This window comes from Lissotriton helveticus, chromosome 5_1 (genome assembly GCF_964261635.1).
Source record: "Lissotriton helveticus chromosome 5_1, aLisHel1.1, whole genome shotgun sequence".
Classification (NCBI taxonomy): Eukaryota; Metazoa; Chordata; class Amphibia; order Caudata; family Salamandridae; genus Lissotriton; species Lissotriton helveticus.
In genome coordinates, this window is record NC_136065.1 from 240421477 (window position 1) to 240439358 (window position 17882).

Consider the following 17882-nt stretch of genomic DNA (forward strand, 5'->3'; position numbering starts at 1 on the left):
GTGCTGACGGCGGCACAGCTTTAGACACAGCCTTTACCTCAGGCTTCGTCGACGATGATGTGATTTTCCTCATCGACGATGCAGACCTTTTCTCCTTGTTATGTTATGGGGGTATTTGTATAGCGCCCAGCTACTCCGAAGAGTGTCCTGGCGCTGACGCACCAAAAAAAACCCTGAGAGAAAAAGATGAGGAAGCACTGCACTGAAAACTGTGATTATTGATGGAACAACCAGGTTTTTAATCAGCGCCTGAAATTAAGACGCTCCTGCTCTTGTCTAAGACTGAGAGGAAGGGAGTTCAATAATTTCCCTACTACCACCTGAAAGGATCTACCGCTCTTCCTGACCAGAGAAATTTTGGTATCACCAGCAGATGTTGTGTCGAAGATCTCAACGTCCTCGCCGGAAAATAAGTAATGACCCTCTGTCGAATGTATTGTGCCCCACTATTATGTAGAGCCTTAAAGGCCAGCACAAGGGCCTTGAAGAATATCCGATTTTTCATTGGGAGCCAGTGGAGAGTTTTCAAATGGCTCGTCATGGGTGTTCTCCTCAGAAGATGTAGAAGATGACTTCTTGATGGTAATTTGGACTCTGGTAGGAAATTTTGAGGGCTCTGAGGCAGTTTTCTTTCCCTGTTTCACCTCCGAAGTATGCCCCTTCTTCTCCTTAGCTCTACATGAAGGAGATTTTGAGGGACTGTGCCCCGAAGACCCTGGTGTGGTCTTTTTAGGGGCCTTCTCAGGTCTCTCACCTGAGGTATGGGCCTGAGGAGATCTATTCCTTTTCTGAGATCTGCTGGATGTGGCCGATTCCTCTTCACTATCAATTGAGAGGATCTCCTTCCTGGCCTTCACCTTTTGGAGCCAAAGTAGAAGCCTTCCTTCACGATCCCTCAAGGTTTTATTGGAGATGGTTTGGCATACCTTACAATCCTTCGCTTGATGGTCTGGATAAAGGCAGTATATGCAGTCTTTATGGGGATCATCTGTATAAAGCTTTTTCTTAGAGCAGGTGGCACAGGCTCTAAATAGACCTTTCTTCTCCTTGTCAGCAATTTCAGAAGAAAAAGGAGCTTTAAATAATTAAATCTGGAAAAAGAGACAACCTCAAATCCCAGTCAAAGTGAGCAGAATGAAGAGTTTGAGCAGAGCTCAAAGGAGACTCCCTAGCACAACGTGCGGTAGAAAATAAGAGGGGCAAAAGGTTCTCTCAGGAGTGTTCTAGAGGGTGAGGAGTTCTGATTGGTTCAGGGAAAAGTTTGGGCCTTTTTACATAACAAAGGCTATGAGTTGCAAAAGGGAAATGGGCCTAGGCCTCCTTTCAGTTTGCTATACTGCTAAGCAATGCTTTTTTATGTACCGGAGACTCCCGTCTCGATGAAGGGGAATGATTCAGGCATGTGAATCTATGAAAGTTCCAATACTGGAGTAACTGAACATTCTATTGGTATGCCTAAGTCGCACTCCAGATAACTTGAATGTATGAGGAGAACTTTCCTGCACTATCCAAAAGTTGTGTGCAAGGCAGTAGTAGCTGTTGCTTGTTGAACCACATTGCGCGGTGATGGGTCTTACTTGTAGACAACATGCATTAACCACTGTCCCATCCACGTTCTCAGAGCAGGGCACAGAACAGAAGTCAGGCTCTGTATGTGCTTGATTGACCACATGTTTAATTTTTCTCATGAAGTCCTAGATTGACTACACTATTGTGGTTGGATAGTTTCCTGTGAATGATGGATAGTATCCTGTGAATGATGGATGGTGGGTTCTTACACTTTTTACATATATAGTATCCTGAAACAATACTGTTCATTACCATGTCACAATCAACCATGATATGCTCATTTTATTACTGCATTTACACTTCACTTTCACACCCATTCTATCACATTTACAAAATTTCACATGTGTAAAATAATTCACGTACTTTAAATACGTAAATATATTGACCTATTTTACCTATTTGGCCTTCATTTCATGTTGGAAAAATATTGATTTTCACAATCTGTATATTGACTGTAACAAGATAAACAGTCCATAAATGTAATCTAAATAGACCAATAGTTAAAAACGTAGGTTTTCCCAATCTATATATTGACCGTAACAAGATTATCTTGTTAAGGTTAATATATAGATTTAGAAAATCAATATTTTTGTAACGTGAAATGAAGGCCAAATAGGATGGATATTTATTTATATGTATACAAATATTCACATGCTTGTTCATTTTTTGAAATTTTAACGTAATGTATTGATGTTTTTTTTCAAATCTTGGAGAAAACAAAAAGAAAAGACTTTTCTATATTTGATTTGTGTAGTCTATGATACATATAGAAGGATGTGGGAAAATTATTATTTACATTACCAACATAGGATCATGTCCAGTTGAACTCTGAAATAATTTTTTTAAACGTATTGAAATAAAAAAAAATGTTTTAACACTGAGGGCCATATGTATCAAAAAGTCATTTTGCGATTCTCAAATAGTGATTTTTTGCGAATCGCTATTTGAGAATCTCAAAATGCTATGTATGTAGGATTTGCAATAAATTTTGCGAATCCTACATATTCCTTAATTGCGAATCTCAAATTGCGATTCGCAATTAAGGAATACCTCCCCATTCATTCCTATAGGCCTAGAGGCCCATACGAATGAATGGGAAGACATTCTCAATTTGCGATTCGCAATTAGCGAATCGCAAATTGAGAATGCAATTTCAAGGGTGCAAGGGTGTCAAAAGGACACCCTGTTGCACCCCTGAAATCAAATGGCACATGGCACTTTGAAAAATGCAAAAAAGTGCATTTTCCAAAGAAATCGCAAATTACCACCAACTTGAAGTTGGTGGTAATTTGCGATTCCATAAGGCGAAATTGCACTTTTTTGGTGCTTCTTACATTGCATTTAAGGAATCGCAAAATATGCGATTCCTTAAATGCAACCGTAAAATAAGGAATCACAAATTTTGCGATTCTTTATTTTGCAAGCAGATTTGCTTCATACATACCATTTAGCAAAAATGCGATCGCAAACGGCAAAATTCTGCGAATTTCGGCGCTTGCGAACGCATTTGTGCTTGATACATATGGCCCAGAGTGTCTATCTTTTTTGTAATATACATATATAATATTAAAAGAAAAAAGATAACTACTTTTTGTCTCTGTCTTTTATGGAAACAACCATTACAACACAGTCATTACATCGCACTACATTTACAACACAGCCATTACATCGCAACATCCTTTACAACGCATGTCACTACAACGCAGCCATTACTTTGCATGTCACTACAACGCATGACACTACAACGCATGTCACTAAAACGCAGGCATTACATCGCATGTAATTGCAATCCATACCATTACAACGCATAGTACCCCTAAACTATCCAACACTTACACTACTGTTGCACCCCTAGGAGTTTAAATAGTAATTTTTACCCCTACACTATCCTACACGTACCCTACTGTTGCACCCCCTGGAGTTAGAATAGTAATTTTTACCCCTACACTATCCAACAGCGTTGTAAAGGTATAATGCAATGTAATGGAATGCGTTGTAAATGTAGTTTAAAAAAAATTGTTGTAGTGGCATGCGATGTAAATGTATGCGTTGTAAAGGATGTTGCGATGTAAAAACTGAGTTGTAAAGGCATGTTTTGTAAATGTATGCGGTGTAACGTCATACATTCGTCTTTTATTGATGACCTGGTTTACACATTTTTGAAATATGGAGACTACTTTAACAAGCATTAAAAATGCAATAGGTCTCGCCTTTTTTTAAGTTAAACCCATTTGCTTTGCTACACAATACCATTATCAAAGCAAATGGCTTTAATTTCATTAAATGCCAGAGTGAGGACGTGGAAAACTCAGGCCCTATGCAGTGCACAGCAATGTCCCTAAGGCTTCTACTGATTGATCAACCTTCTGTTGGTTCACTCAATAAACAAAACATATAAACGCAAATCAGTTTCAGTAACAATTTCTATGACATTGTTAATCAAAACATGACATAAATTATATTCAAATGTGAAGTACAATGACCATCACCAAATAAAGCGATTTCAACTTGATAAAGCTCAAGCTATGCCATAAACAAAAATCCACATTTTAGTATGAATTAACAGATGACCCAATGCATTTCGGGTTATAAAAAACTCTTCTTCAGGGATACATATGGCAAATTTTCATCACAGTTATACAATGATGGGCAACGGACAGCTGCCTTCATCTGGAACTACAGAAATTAGAGAACAAAGACGTATGTCACTATTCATATTAGTCTTGGTGGCTGAATCACAAAATGAGCGTGACTAGAATTTGCACTCTCAGTTTCCAATTGAAAAGAGCAGATTGATGGCGAAGAAACAAACCCAGTGTGGTGCTCTGCGATACGGACGTGAACAGATCTGTGTCGCCCGGCACTGTCTTTTGTGATTGTAAATCTAGGGTATGCAGGTTAACAGATCCAGACAGAACATATATTGACCTCGGGCCCGTTGTTACCAGCACCCCATATTAAACATGTCAAACTTCAAAGAAATCACTGATCTAACCACGAACCAAGCGGAAACCAAAGTATACTCAAAGGAGGACGCACTGTCAATGTATTCTCTTATAGAGGAAGCATGCACTTTTAGCACCACCTCTGGAACCACAACGCAACTTCTACGCCAACTGGAATATACCATGCGTAAAGAAATCAACCAACGTCTTCACGCCACAACACTCATTGAATACCACAAAGTTAAACGGATACCGAGGGGACTCAGAATAGCACTTAAACCGATGCTTTTCAAGTTCAACAAATCATTATGGCACAGTAGTATGCCATATTGAACAAGTGTTCACTGGACCTCATTCTCTTAATCATCGAGGAACTATCATCTATACTAAACGAATTGTCTCAAGACATAGCAAAACTCAAGGATGAAATCACAGAAAGGATGGATAAGGATGACTGGACCAAAGTATTAAATTACATCAATAATAGACTGGATGCTCACGCAAAAGAGGTACATGATTGAAAGATATGCAAGTTCAGACGTGACACCATAGACTACAAACTTGACGAGGTATACACCTGGGCGGAAGCATATGCTCAAAAGAGATTCTTCAACAGGGAACACATCGACAGACAAAGCGTGGTGATATACCAAGAATTTTCTCTACAAAGACCACCTTTATCCCTCACTGCAGAACCACCGGTGGGATTAAAAGAAGGCAAGACATCCACATATGGAGGTAAAACACTTTTTTTGTTACAGAGGGGATAAAACAACAAAAAAGACAGTGGAATCAGGACGGCCCCAACGCAACCTGAATAAAACAGTAACTTAGTTGTGAATACATCTGAAAGAAATTTTACTCCAGGTGAAATTGCGGTATTAAATAAGGGTGTGAGAAGTTGGCCTGGTATATGATGTTCACTATTCTAGTGAGCACCTTGCACCAGTCCAAACAACTCTTATGGTGATGGTTTTAAAGTCAACCTTATAGACCAGCTATCCTAGTGGTAGCATGGACAAAAGCAGTCTTAGGCTAAACTCAAGAGGGCATGTGAAGCCAGCTGTTTTACCATATGCAATCCCTTTAATACCAAATGAAAGGACACCACACAGGTTATATATTCAAAATATATATGTATTTATTTCTAAATCAATCCTCTGAACTCTTTATGAGGGCAGAGGCACAAGCGCATAACAAGCAACTTAATATAACATACAATAAGTTGCACAAATATGGATAGGCCCTGGTGGCCCGCTAAACCATATACTAAAATAGTGGTATAAGAACCACGTCACGAACAGTTGAGAGGCCTAGGGCCTAGGGAATCGCTGGGGCTACACTGGGCTAACAGTAGTTAGGAAGCAGGAGGCCCACGGGATGCGGGTGCAGAGTCTAAATGCACACGCGTGCACACATAGAAGTCAATGGGTGCGTAAAGTTAGAAAGTTAAAGGTTTAGGAGTCTTCCGACTGGACTAGAAGCTAACCACTTGAAACTAGGACACTAGGAGAGTTAATCTTCACAGGAGCACCGCAGTACTCGCGTTACCTCACTCACAGGAAGCGGGTGCATAGGTCCCAAAGTGTGGCGGGTTTCGTCGTGGAGTTCTATGGAGCCTTGGAGAAAAGATGCTGCAGGCGACCAGGAGAGAAGAGTCTGGTTGGATCCAAGGGCGGATCGAGGATGAAGAGTACCTGAAAGCAGAGGGGACAGAGTCTGGGTCACTAGCCAGTGACCACGATGGAACCAGGAAGGAACTAGGTGATGTCGGGAAGCAATCAGGCGATGTTGTGAAGCTTGTCTCTGCTGCCACGTAGACCAGGAGGTGTCGACGACAACCAGGAGCTGGGCACGGACTGTCCCACAAAGGCTCTCGCTGTCGACGGTGTCGGCTTCCGAATTGGAGTTAACAAGCCTTGGCAAAGGCAACCCACGCAGGATTCAAAGAGGGCTTCTTACTCAGGCAAGCAAGGACTGAGGGGCTTCTTCTTCGCAGAGAAGCAAGGGCCAATCTGGAGCAACCATACCAGCAGTGTAGATTTCAGGTTTCGTCGTCACAGAAGCCACTAGCCAATGGGCAAGTGACCGGACAGATGCGTCAAGCAGGAAAATGCAAAAACGCCCCATGCAGCACTCAGTGAGTGTGGAGAGGTGATCTTTGGTGCAGCTAATGCTCGGGGCTGGGGCTTCTCAATCCCCAATGCACAACTTCGAGGGTGCCTCAGAAGTTGCACGGAAAGCAATTTGCTGGCTTTCCAAGATGGCCGGTCCCACATCTATCGTCACCTCCACAGGTCTCAGCTTTGCTGTGGCTATGGATCGGGCTGTTGGATGTCTGGAAGTCTGGGTCTTGTCAGGCTCTGTGTTCGAGCTCCGGCGGGAGCAACGACAAAGCAAACCGTTGAGCGCTTGATGGTGCCTGCTTGTTCAGGGTGGTCACTCCTTGACCACAAGGGAGATTCTTCAGTCTTCTACGTCGAGTAGGACGTCGAAGGCCCAGAGATTCGTATCAGAGTTTCAGGCAGGATAACATCTAAAGTCTTGGGACTCAGCTCCTACCTATATACCAAATCTAGGGGCTAGATTACCTGCTAGATCCCTCCTATGGGTGGGACCCAGGAAGGGGGTGGTTACACCCCTTTTCCTTTGTCCAGCTTCGTGCCAGAGCTGGGGCTGGAGTGCCCCAGCACCAGATTGAACTGGCCTATGCATGGGACACCTTGTGTGCCCCAGCCAGTGTCTCATTTCATTCAGCCCTCCCTGCCCCAATACACTATAACCTGTCTGGGGTGGTGCTAGCACCTCCCTGTGACAGGAAACCTATTGTCCAAGCATCCCTCTCTGGAAGGACTGCCAGCAGCAGGAGGTCAGACTTGTGTCTGTGGCAGCAGCATCCATTTTGTGATGCTGAGGCTCTGGTTAACTTTAACTGGGATTAATGGAAGTAACATGTCTTCTCCCTCTAGAAGAGTGGAAAGCTACCCCCATCGATCGCCAGAACTGGCGAGGGGGTAGTATTCCAAAGTGTATGACATCTTACACGACATGTTTTGATAAAGCCAAACCAAAGTAAGCATCTCACCGCGAGGTTCATAATGCACTTAAGAGTATATGGTATGGCAATATCCTAGAACAGCTATAAGGACATGGTTCCGAAAGCTGCAGACAGGCTCAGCTCATGCTAGAGCACCATCTCACATAAAACCAAGCACTCTGCCTTCAGGATTGTTAATAATGGTTCTGTCGGAATTGGAATACACAGTTATATAGTATTCTCACTTGTACTATTCCTGTTATCTGTTCCCTTAATGGGTACACCGTTATGACTGATTTTACCACTCTATACAACCCAAACTGAACCCAAACATGAAGAAAAGAGGAACAAAGTAAAGTTTTTAGTCACATACTTTCGTGTTATTCAAAATAGTCATTAAAATATAAAATTAGCTGTCCAAACAAACATTAAAGCAAATAAACGAAATGACGGTTTGTGTGCAAGACTCAGTAACAATTAAAACAACCATATAACACAGGTCGATTCACAAATACTTCCACCAGGGAAGAGGGTGGGTTGTTTATGGTTTCAATGGAGAGTCCCCTGAGCTAGAACTAGGATTACAGGTAAAAACCTCTGGGGATCTCCATTGATAATCATAAGCACTGAATAGACTAACAAGCCCCTCCCTACAAATTGTGGTGGTATAGAAAAAAGACGATCCATAGAGATGACTAAGCGAAGAGATGCCTCAGGGAACTCTGTCCTGCTTGAGCATCTGTTCTTGCATCTGAGTCCAAACAGTAGTGTCTGGTAAGAATGTGAATTGATTTCCCCATAGCTGCTTTGCATATTTCAGCAATAGGAATATTCCTCATGAAAACAGCTGTAGCTGCTTTCACTCCAGTGGAATGAACTTTGGGTCTCCCAGACAGAACTTTATTTGCTTTCTGGTAGCATAACAAGATGCAATAAACTTACACTTGGATAAAGATTGTTCATACATGGCTATACCTGTAGGTACAGGGCAAAAGTTTACAAACAGTTGATTAGACTTGTGTACGTCTTTTGTTTTGTCTAGATACAATTTTAAGACCCTCCTAACATCTAAAGTGTGGAGAGTTATTTCTGCCAGAGTGGCAGGGTGGTGAAAGAAAGTAGGCAAAGTAATGGACTGGTTAATGTTAATGTGAAAATTTAAAACAACTTTGGGTAAGAATTTCAGATGAGTCCTTATAACCACCTTACTTATATGGAATATTGATTGTAGTTTGTGAGAACATAAAGCTTGAATCGTATTAACTGTATGTGCTCTGATGATAGCCACCAGAAAAGCAGTCTTCCAAGAAAGGTGTTGTAAGGAGGCTTTTTGGGTGGGTTCAAAAGAGATGTCATGAGATGTGAACGTACTATGTTCAATTCCCAAGGAGGGAAGGGGTGGCATTTTTGAGGGAAACCTTTCTTTATACCTTCCAGGAAGTCTTTAGTAAGCTAAAAGAGGTTTGTGATAGACATTTTCTATAGGCAGTAATAGCTGCCAAATTGACTTTAATAGAAGAGAATTGCAAGATAGATTTTGCCAGAAAAGGCAAGTATAGCTTCTTTTTAGCATATAGATGGATCAAAGTTCTTGTGAGCACACCAGATACAGAATCTTTTCCACTTAAAAGAGTAAGCTGAATGTGTTGAAGGGCGTTTAGCCTCTTTGTGAATGTTGATGCATTCCTGTGGTAAATGTAAATGTCCACATTGTACAAGCTCAAGAGCAATGCTGCCAAACTCAAAGAGGAGAGATTACGATGAACCATCTGACTTCCAAATGTCATGAGAAAGTTCGATCTTTATGGCAGCTTCATGTATGGACGCTCTGACATGTGGAGAAGGTCTGTGAACCACTACGGAACTATCAAAATCATTCTGGCCTTCGAATAAGACAGCTTGATTACTGATGGAATTAGGGGAATCGAAAGAAACAGACAGAGAAATTTGCTAAACCAGTCGATTCATAGGTCATTCCGCAATGTCCCTGGTTGGTTGTAGCGCAAGGCAAAGCTTGGGCATTTTTTGTTTTCTGCAGTTACAAATAAATCTATGTGAGGAAAACCCCACATGCAAAAGGGGTTTTAAATGATGTCATTGTACCCACTCCTGATTTTCTTGAATGTCCTGCTTAGGAAGTCTTCTTGAACATTCTGTACCACCGGCAAGATGGGTTGCAGTGATTCTCAAGTATCTGGCTAGGAACCAATTCCATATTCTCTGGGCTTCCCGTGACAAGGCTCAGGAGCTTGTCCTTCCTTACTTATTCAGATAGTACATTGTTGTTGTGTTGTCTGTCTGAACAAGCAGGGATTTCGTCTTGAAGGATGATAGGACCGACTTCAGTGCCAAACGAACAGCACAAAGTTCCAGGAGGTTGATATGATAAGTCATTTCCTTCGGGGACTGTGTTTCCTGAATTGGAAGGTAATCCATGTATGCTCCCCATCCTAACAAAGAAGTATTTGTCACTGTTGTCTGAGAGGGAACATCCTGATGGGAAGGCATCCTTTGAAGGGTGTTTTCGGCTTGCACCACCATTTGAGGGATAGCCAAACTGTGAGGGAAAGTGTGTCTTGTTTTCCCAGTTGCCTGAGTATTGATTCCCCTGGTCTTACAGACACTCTTGTACTGTTCTCATGTGAAGACAGACATTTGGAGTCAGAAATATGCAAGAGACCATTAATCCTAGAAGAGAGGACAATTTACTCACAGTTTGATGAAAGACTTTCATGGGAGATTGATGTTTTAGGCGTATGGATAACAGTCTCTCCTCCGAAGGATACACTTTTGCTTTTATGGCGTGATTGTTGCTCCTAGATAATGAAGCGACTCAACTGGTGATGAGGATGATGTCTGATGATTGACATCAAGACCTAGTTGATTAAGAATAGAGATATTTATTCAAAGCTGTGCTTGTTGTTGCGCTGACGCCTTGATAAGCCAGTCTTTAAGTATGGATAGAGGAATATTCTAAGTTCCCTAAGGTGTGCGGCGATCACTGACATGCACTTGGAGAAGGTTCTTGGGGCTGATTTTAAGCCAAAAGGAAGAACATTGTTCTGGTAGTGATTTTGTCCTACTACAAATCTCAGGAATCTGATGTGTTTCGTGGCTATTTGAATGTGAAAGTACATATCCTGAAGATCTATGGAACAGAACCAGTCTCCTTGATGGATTTGAGGATACATTTGATGTAATGCTAGCATTTTGAATTTTTCTCTCTGTATCCATTTGTTTGCGACTTTCAGATCTAACATGGAGATTCATTAATTTGTGGGACCTTTCTTTCTCACTAAGAAATAACAGGAATAAATCCTCATCCCCCATTGGTTGGGAGGTAGGCGCTCCTCCACATGCTTCTAGAATGTTCACTTTTCTGATTTCAACATTTGTAGATGTTGATTGGATGATTTTGGTGGCATATTTGGTGGAGGACTGGTGAATGTACAATATTCAGAACCTAGGCCTTGTTTGTGATAGATTTCCACTCTCTTGGCAATTATGAAATACTTAGCCCTACTGGAGTGGGTAACAGAAGAAGGGGAAGCAGATGCTCATTGTGTGGACCCTGTAGGAAGCTTTCCTGCTTGGGCAGGTTGGTGGCCAGCTCTTCCCTTTGGTTGACACCTTTGGTGCTGCTGGAAAGGTCTTTGCTGTTGGTGGTGCCGTTGTGGCCACGGAGGGGTTTGAACCCTCTGTGGCTACACATGCCTTTCGTAAGACTTGTTAGTCGTTCATTGTTCCGTGCCTTTCTCCAGACCAACCACATTTAAGATCCCAAACTCAGTCTTCATTCGAACCATTCCGTCATCTCTATGACTCCCAAACGCTGAGGTACTGGGTTTTTAAGAACCGGCACAGAACCGGCAACCCAGCGGTGTCAGGGTACACCCAGAGACCTCGGGTTCTTCCTGATTCAGACCACAGAAACTCAGAGTCTTCTAGGTGAAGTCAAGGATCGATTTTATTGGCTGCAACCAAGGTAACAAGTGTCCTAGAAGTACAACACACGGTTAAGTATATTCTCAGGAGACTGCTCGAATTTACAAAGTCAGGCTTCTCTCTTTATACAGAATATTCAGCTTCAGGCAAACATTCTTCGAATTTGTAGTATATCATTTACAGTTCTTTGTTACAAAAGAAAAGCAGAGTCATGATGACATGTACATATTTCACTTCGTGCTGCCCACAACAAATGACTCGGCAAGGCTCAACATTTCATCAGATATCGGTGGACCCCCAATAAAACAGGCACCTCCCACCATAAAGTAAGTGAAGCAAAAAGAGTAGAGACAGATGAGAGCAAGATACGGCAGGTGTGCGCGCTGAAATGGTTTTATGGCTTGTTGAGCCTTGATGCTATCTTGTTCGGCCACTGGGAGGGGAACTGACCTAACGAGTTCGGCCTGGGGCAATGGTTCCAACTTGCACAGGTCATAGGAAAGTCGATTAAGGAGTATGTGTCCTTGTGGAATTGAATTCAGCTGGATTAAGGCCTATGTAAGGGGCAACACATAAATGGAGGCCAAGGGTTCAGAACGAAAATGACGATTTCGAGGTGAAATCGTCACTCGAATATGCTGCAAATATTTGTACATGGTGTGCTCGTCATTCTCGGTCTTTTGATACCAAATTCGTCATGTTTCGATTAAGTTTAATTCTCGAGTTCATAATGATTACATGAGTCCAGAAGTTTCAGAACCACAAAAGAATGTTACCAGAGAAAGGAAGATAAAGTATGCTCTACTGAGATTCCTGCTTGAGTGCCGTAAGACAAAGCCAAGAATGTTGTCTGAGGGCCAATCCGTGACAGTAGCCTTGTCAGCGAAGATGAATCAGTAGCAGTGCTAATCACTTGGTTTGAGACCATTATGCCTTCATTCAAGATTTTGAGGAAGTCTTCTCTGTGGTCTCTTGGAAGGTCTTCAAGAAATTGCTGCAGGGAGTCCCATAAGGATCTGTCAAACCTACTTAACAGGGCAGATGCACTTGGCGCTTTCATAGTTGTGGCAGCTGTGCAACATACCTTGTGCCCCACTGAATCTAATTTCCTACTTTCTTTGTCTGGTGGAACTGTGGATGAAGGATTAGCAGATTGAATTTTCTTTGTAGCATAATAACAACCGAACCAGGAGGAGGATCTGACCACAGAAATAACACATCCTGCACCGGAGGCTCATATTTTTCCTGAAGCCTAGACTGAGCTGCTTTGGCTTCAGCTGGTATAAGGAAAAGTTCCATGACTGGTCCTAATAAACTTGGAGCTGGAAGTAGAAGGGGTGTTGATGCTGCTCGTTTGTGAAGAGTCTAAAAAATCATTGATGGAGCAGGCAACGAAATGTTCAGTTTTGTAGCCTCTCGTACAAGCACCTCTTGAACGTGTTGGTTTAATCACTGGCGAGACACTTGGCTAGGAAGAATTTGTCAGTGTTAGGATCTTATAGTAATGGAAGAAGAGGTGGAATAAAAGTACCTCCATCTTGATTGCGGCCTAAATCTGGATCTGGACCTGGGACAATATCTATGAGTACGCCGAGAGGAGAAACTTGATGAGGAGTGCAGAGAATGATGACAATGTCTGGAAGGTGCTCGTGTTTGCAATCTATTGCAAGATCTGGACTGAGGAGACCGTGATCTCCGAGAGGAATTGAGAGGCCTCGCCGGTGAAGGAGTTCTCAAAGGTGCCTCTGTCTGAGGAAGAGGTGGATGTAGGCACTTAAGAAGCTAGCAGAGGTGGATCAGGTGACGCAGAGTCCGGAATAAGGACAGGCAACGATGGCGAGTAGGATCTGAAATGCCTTGACATTGACAAGCTTCTCGACATTGATTTTTTTCTATGTCTCAACGTTGAAAGACTTTTTGACGTCAATTGTCTCCTGTGTCTCGATGTCATGAAATCTTTAGCCGTCGACCTCCTGAGTCTTGATGTTGAACATTGTCTTCTTCTCAATGTCGACCGAGCTCTCAATGGCAAGCATGTAGGCACCATGCCTTGTCTTGACTTTGAGGTCATTGCCGTCGACCTATAACTCACATGATGTCCCATGTTCAGAGGGCACATCCTTCAGTATGCATCGCTCTTCTGCTCCATGAAGGCGAATCTTCACTCTGTCCCTCAGAGTACACCTGGAAAAGGTCCTGCAGTGCTGACATCTGTCAAGTGAAAGTGATGGCAAAAAAAGCCAAATAGAAAACCCAAGCTCTGTGCTCCAAGAACTTGTCAACTGGAGCCAGTCCAGAAAAAAGAACTGAGTTAACTTTCGCCTACTTCACATGCTGCAATGCTCGTGTGCTGTTATCTCTTAAAGGCACAGTCTCTTTTCATATCTGCTGCTGCAGAGCTGCAGCCTATACGTCTACAGTGCCCTGTTCCTTCTTCACCATTTTCCTTTAAAAAAAGGTTTGTGAATGAGATTTCTAAGGACAAATAACACAGCTCCTGCTAACTTATCCTGTTTAAGTAATTATATTTTAACCCTATTTTAAATGCAAATTAAAGCACTTGGCCAAAATAGTCGCATTTATAAGCTGCAAAACATTTTAATAAATTAAGTGCTTATCTTGGTCTTACAAAAGAAAGGTGAACATGTACACGTATGAATACATATTGTAAAGAAGTGCTCTGGGATCCGCGCACGTGGGCAGGACGATTCAGTGCTTATGATTATCAATGGAGATCCCCTGAGAGAGAATTACCTCCATATACTTACTTTCATAATAGTTTGCTAGTCAGTATTTTTGCACATCAATATGTTTGTTGTTGATATTCTGATATACATCCAAGTAAACAGCAGCAATATACAGTAATATGAGTAGCCAACTAAATGCATTTTTAAATAATTTTTTATTATTTCAGAAGAGTCTGACTGAACCATTTTGCCTTCATCTCTGAGACAAGAAAGACTCGCTTCTTGTTATCAATATTTTAAGCTTACCCTCTAACCCATTACTACTCTGATTTTTCTTAAGGATGTTTTTATTTTTGCAGAGTTTTATATAGCGCGAACTAGACCCGAACCGAATCAGGTATTAGAGCGCTTTACATAGCACCAGTTACGTTACATGGGGACGGACACACATTCATTTTAGGCACGGGGTGATTAAGTGATTTGCCCAGAATCACAAGAGGTTTTGGCGTCGTTACCGAGACTCGAACCCAGACCCCCAGGTCCGAGGTCGAGTGCCCTATCCGTTAGGCCAACTCCTCTCCCCTTCATGATTAACTGAGTTGCATAGGGCTCCTACTATCTCTGCAGTACATAACTAAGATGTTCCGGCTTTCTGTTGAAATACACACTCACTATCACTCTCACTCCTACACATCATGCCCATCTGCAACTGTCAGATCCTCGGACTGAATGCCACACTCAGCTTTAGCCAGCACCAAACCCACCATTCTGTTGTACTATTGCAATCATTCTACAGCTCTCACCAGCACTAGAAAGTTTACAATAAAGAAAGTACACATAGCATTCACACAGACAGAAATGTCCTCAAAATGTGTAAGCCAAAGTATGAGAATCAGTAATATGATTAAAAAACATATTCAGCCTTGGTGAATATGAGGTCTAGTCCAGCTGTGGTCCTAATACACCACTGACAGGCAGTTTTCAATTACAAGTGTTCCAATCAATCAATCAGGAGTTATATAGCGCGGCAAATCACCCAAGAGGGTCTCAAAGCGCAGGCGTTGCTAGCTGCTTCGTGGTGATCTGTTCATTCGAACAGCCAGGCCTTGAGTTCTTTCCTGAATTCCCGGAGCAATGAGGCGGTCCTGAGGGGCAGGCGAAGGTTGCTCCAAGCTTTGGCTGCCAGGTGTGAGAAGGAGCATCCTTTGCTGTTGCCTCGGCAGATCTGGGGGTGTCTGCAAGGGAGAGGGAGGTTGGCGGAAAGTCGGTTGGTGGAAGGTCATGTGTTTGTTAATGTATGCCTGTCCTTCATTTTGCAGGGCATTGTATGCGTGGGTCAACATATTGAACTGGCATTTCTTCTCTATCAGGTACCAGTGTAGCTGCTTGAGGTGTGGTGTGATGTGGGCCCATCTGGGTAGGATGAGGATGAATCTTGCTGCTGAGTTTTATATTTTCTGTAGTCTCTTCAGAAAGTGTTTGGTGATTAGTACATAGAGGTTATTCCCGTAGTCCAGCCTGCTGGTGATGAGGGCCTGTGTGACGGTCCTTCTGGTGTTGACTGGGAGCCACCTGAAAATCTTGGGGAGCAAGCGAAGGGTGTGGAAGAAGGTGGATGAGACTGTGTTTACCTATTTATTCATAGATAACTTGCTATCCAAGATGATGCTGAGGTTGCGAGCCTGGTCTGACAGGGCGGGAGATGGGCCACCATGGGTCGTTCCATGGCCAGGTATTCCCAAAGATGAGGACTTCCGCCTTGTCCAAGTTGAGTATGAGACAGTGATCCTTCATCCAGTCGGAGACATTCATCATACATCTGTGGAAGTTGGCTCTGGTGGTGGATGGGTCTTCTGGCAGCGAGAGGATGGTCTGGGTGTCATCGGCATAAAAGATTGTGTTGAGCCCATGCGATCTGAGGGTGTTGGCCAGGGGGGTCATGTACATGTTGAAGAGGGTAGGGCTGAGGGTTGTTCCTTGGGGAAGCTGCAGATGATTTTCTTGGGTTCCGAGGTGAACGTGGGAGATGTATTCTCTGGGCTCTTCCAATGAGATATGAAGCCATCCATGTGAGGGCGGCCCCATGTATTCTGATGTGGTGGAGTCTCTTGATCAAGACGTGGTGGGAGATAGTGTTGAAGGTGGCAGACAGGTCCAGGGTGATGAGGGCTGCCATTTCTCTGCGGTCCAGAAGGGCACTGATGTCGGTGGCTGTGATCTGGACTGTCTTGGTGCTGTGATTGGCTCGGAATCCGGATGGAGATTGGTCCAGAAGGTTGTTGTGTTCCAGGTGTTCTGTGAGTTGCTGGTTGATTGCCTTCTAGAGAACCTTCGCTGGAAAAAGGAGCAGCGAGATGGGCTGGTAGCACTTCGATTCTGTTAGGTCGGTGGATGGTTTCTTCAGGAAGGCCTTAATTTCAGTGTGTTTCCAGTCCTCAGAGAAGGAGGCAGACGTGATGGAGGTTTTCAGTCCTTTCTTGAGCTTGTTGACAATCGTTTTGCTCCCAAAGTTTAAGATGTGATGGGGGCAGGGGCCCTTGGGTGCTCCTGTGTACACAGAGTTCATGATGGAGATTGTGTCTTCAGTTGTAAGAGGGTCCCCATGGGTGAGCAGGTGTTCGGGTTTGTGTCTGTGGGTGAAAGTAAGTTGATGCTGCCAGCGGTGAGGAGTTGGGGTTTTCAGTTTCGTAGATGACTGAGATCTTGTTGTGGAAAAAGTCTGCCAGGGTGTCACACAGTACTTGGGAGGAGGTGATGTCATTCTCGGTAGCTGCGGGTTTGGATAACTACTTCATGATGGCTAAGAGCTCTTTGTGGTGGTTTGTGCAGTCTTCTATGTGAGCTAGTAGGGTGTTCTTCTTTGTTTCTTTCAGGAGGCGGTGGTACTGTTTGAGTGCTGTCTTGAAAGTGGTATGGTCTCCTGTCTCTTTGCTGGAATGCCACTTCCTTTCTAGTTGCCAGTAGTTGCATTTAGTGGATTTCAGCTCCACAGTGAACCAGCTGCCTCTTCTGGCAGGTCCTTTGGATTTGGCTGGCTTGGCTGGGACGACTGTGTCGGCGCATTCTGTGATCCACTGGGAGACATTCTTCACAGCCTATTTCTGGATATTGTATTTGGGAGGTGGGAGCTGACAACATTGTTCTACTGATCTTCTAATATCCTTATGCAGGTTCTGTTAATGGAGCTGTGGGTGACGGTACCAGTGTTGGTAGGTCCTGTGTTGGTGAAGTTGAGGCTGTAGTGGTCGGTCCAGTGTGAGATGTGGTTGGCCATGACTCTGTCGCTGGACCTGAAAATTGGGTAGGATCATTGACCAGTTGCTTAAGGCCGATGTTGCCCATGCTTTACATGAGGTTGGATGTGTTGGTGTCACTGGGATCGTCGCAATGGAAGTTAAGATCCCCTAGGAAAATGTAGTGCTCAAAGTCAATGGTGAACGGGCAATGAGGTCAGGGAATGGCGTTGCAGAAGCTGGGGCGTTGTCCTGGTGGTCTGTAGGTGAGGGTGCTTCTGATGGTGCTTTTTCCATCTATTTGACCTTGGAAGTTGAGATGGTCCATTATCGGGGTTGAGTATGTAATGTAGTGATGATGTGCATGCACTGTGATGTATGATAAGAATGTATGAGTGAGGTGTTCTAGAATGGAACGTTAGGGGTTTTTCAAGGGAACACAAGTTCAGTTATAGGTATAGGCTGG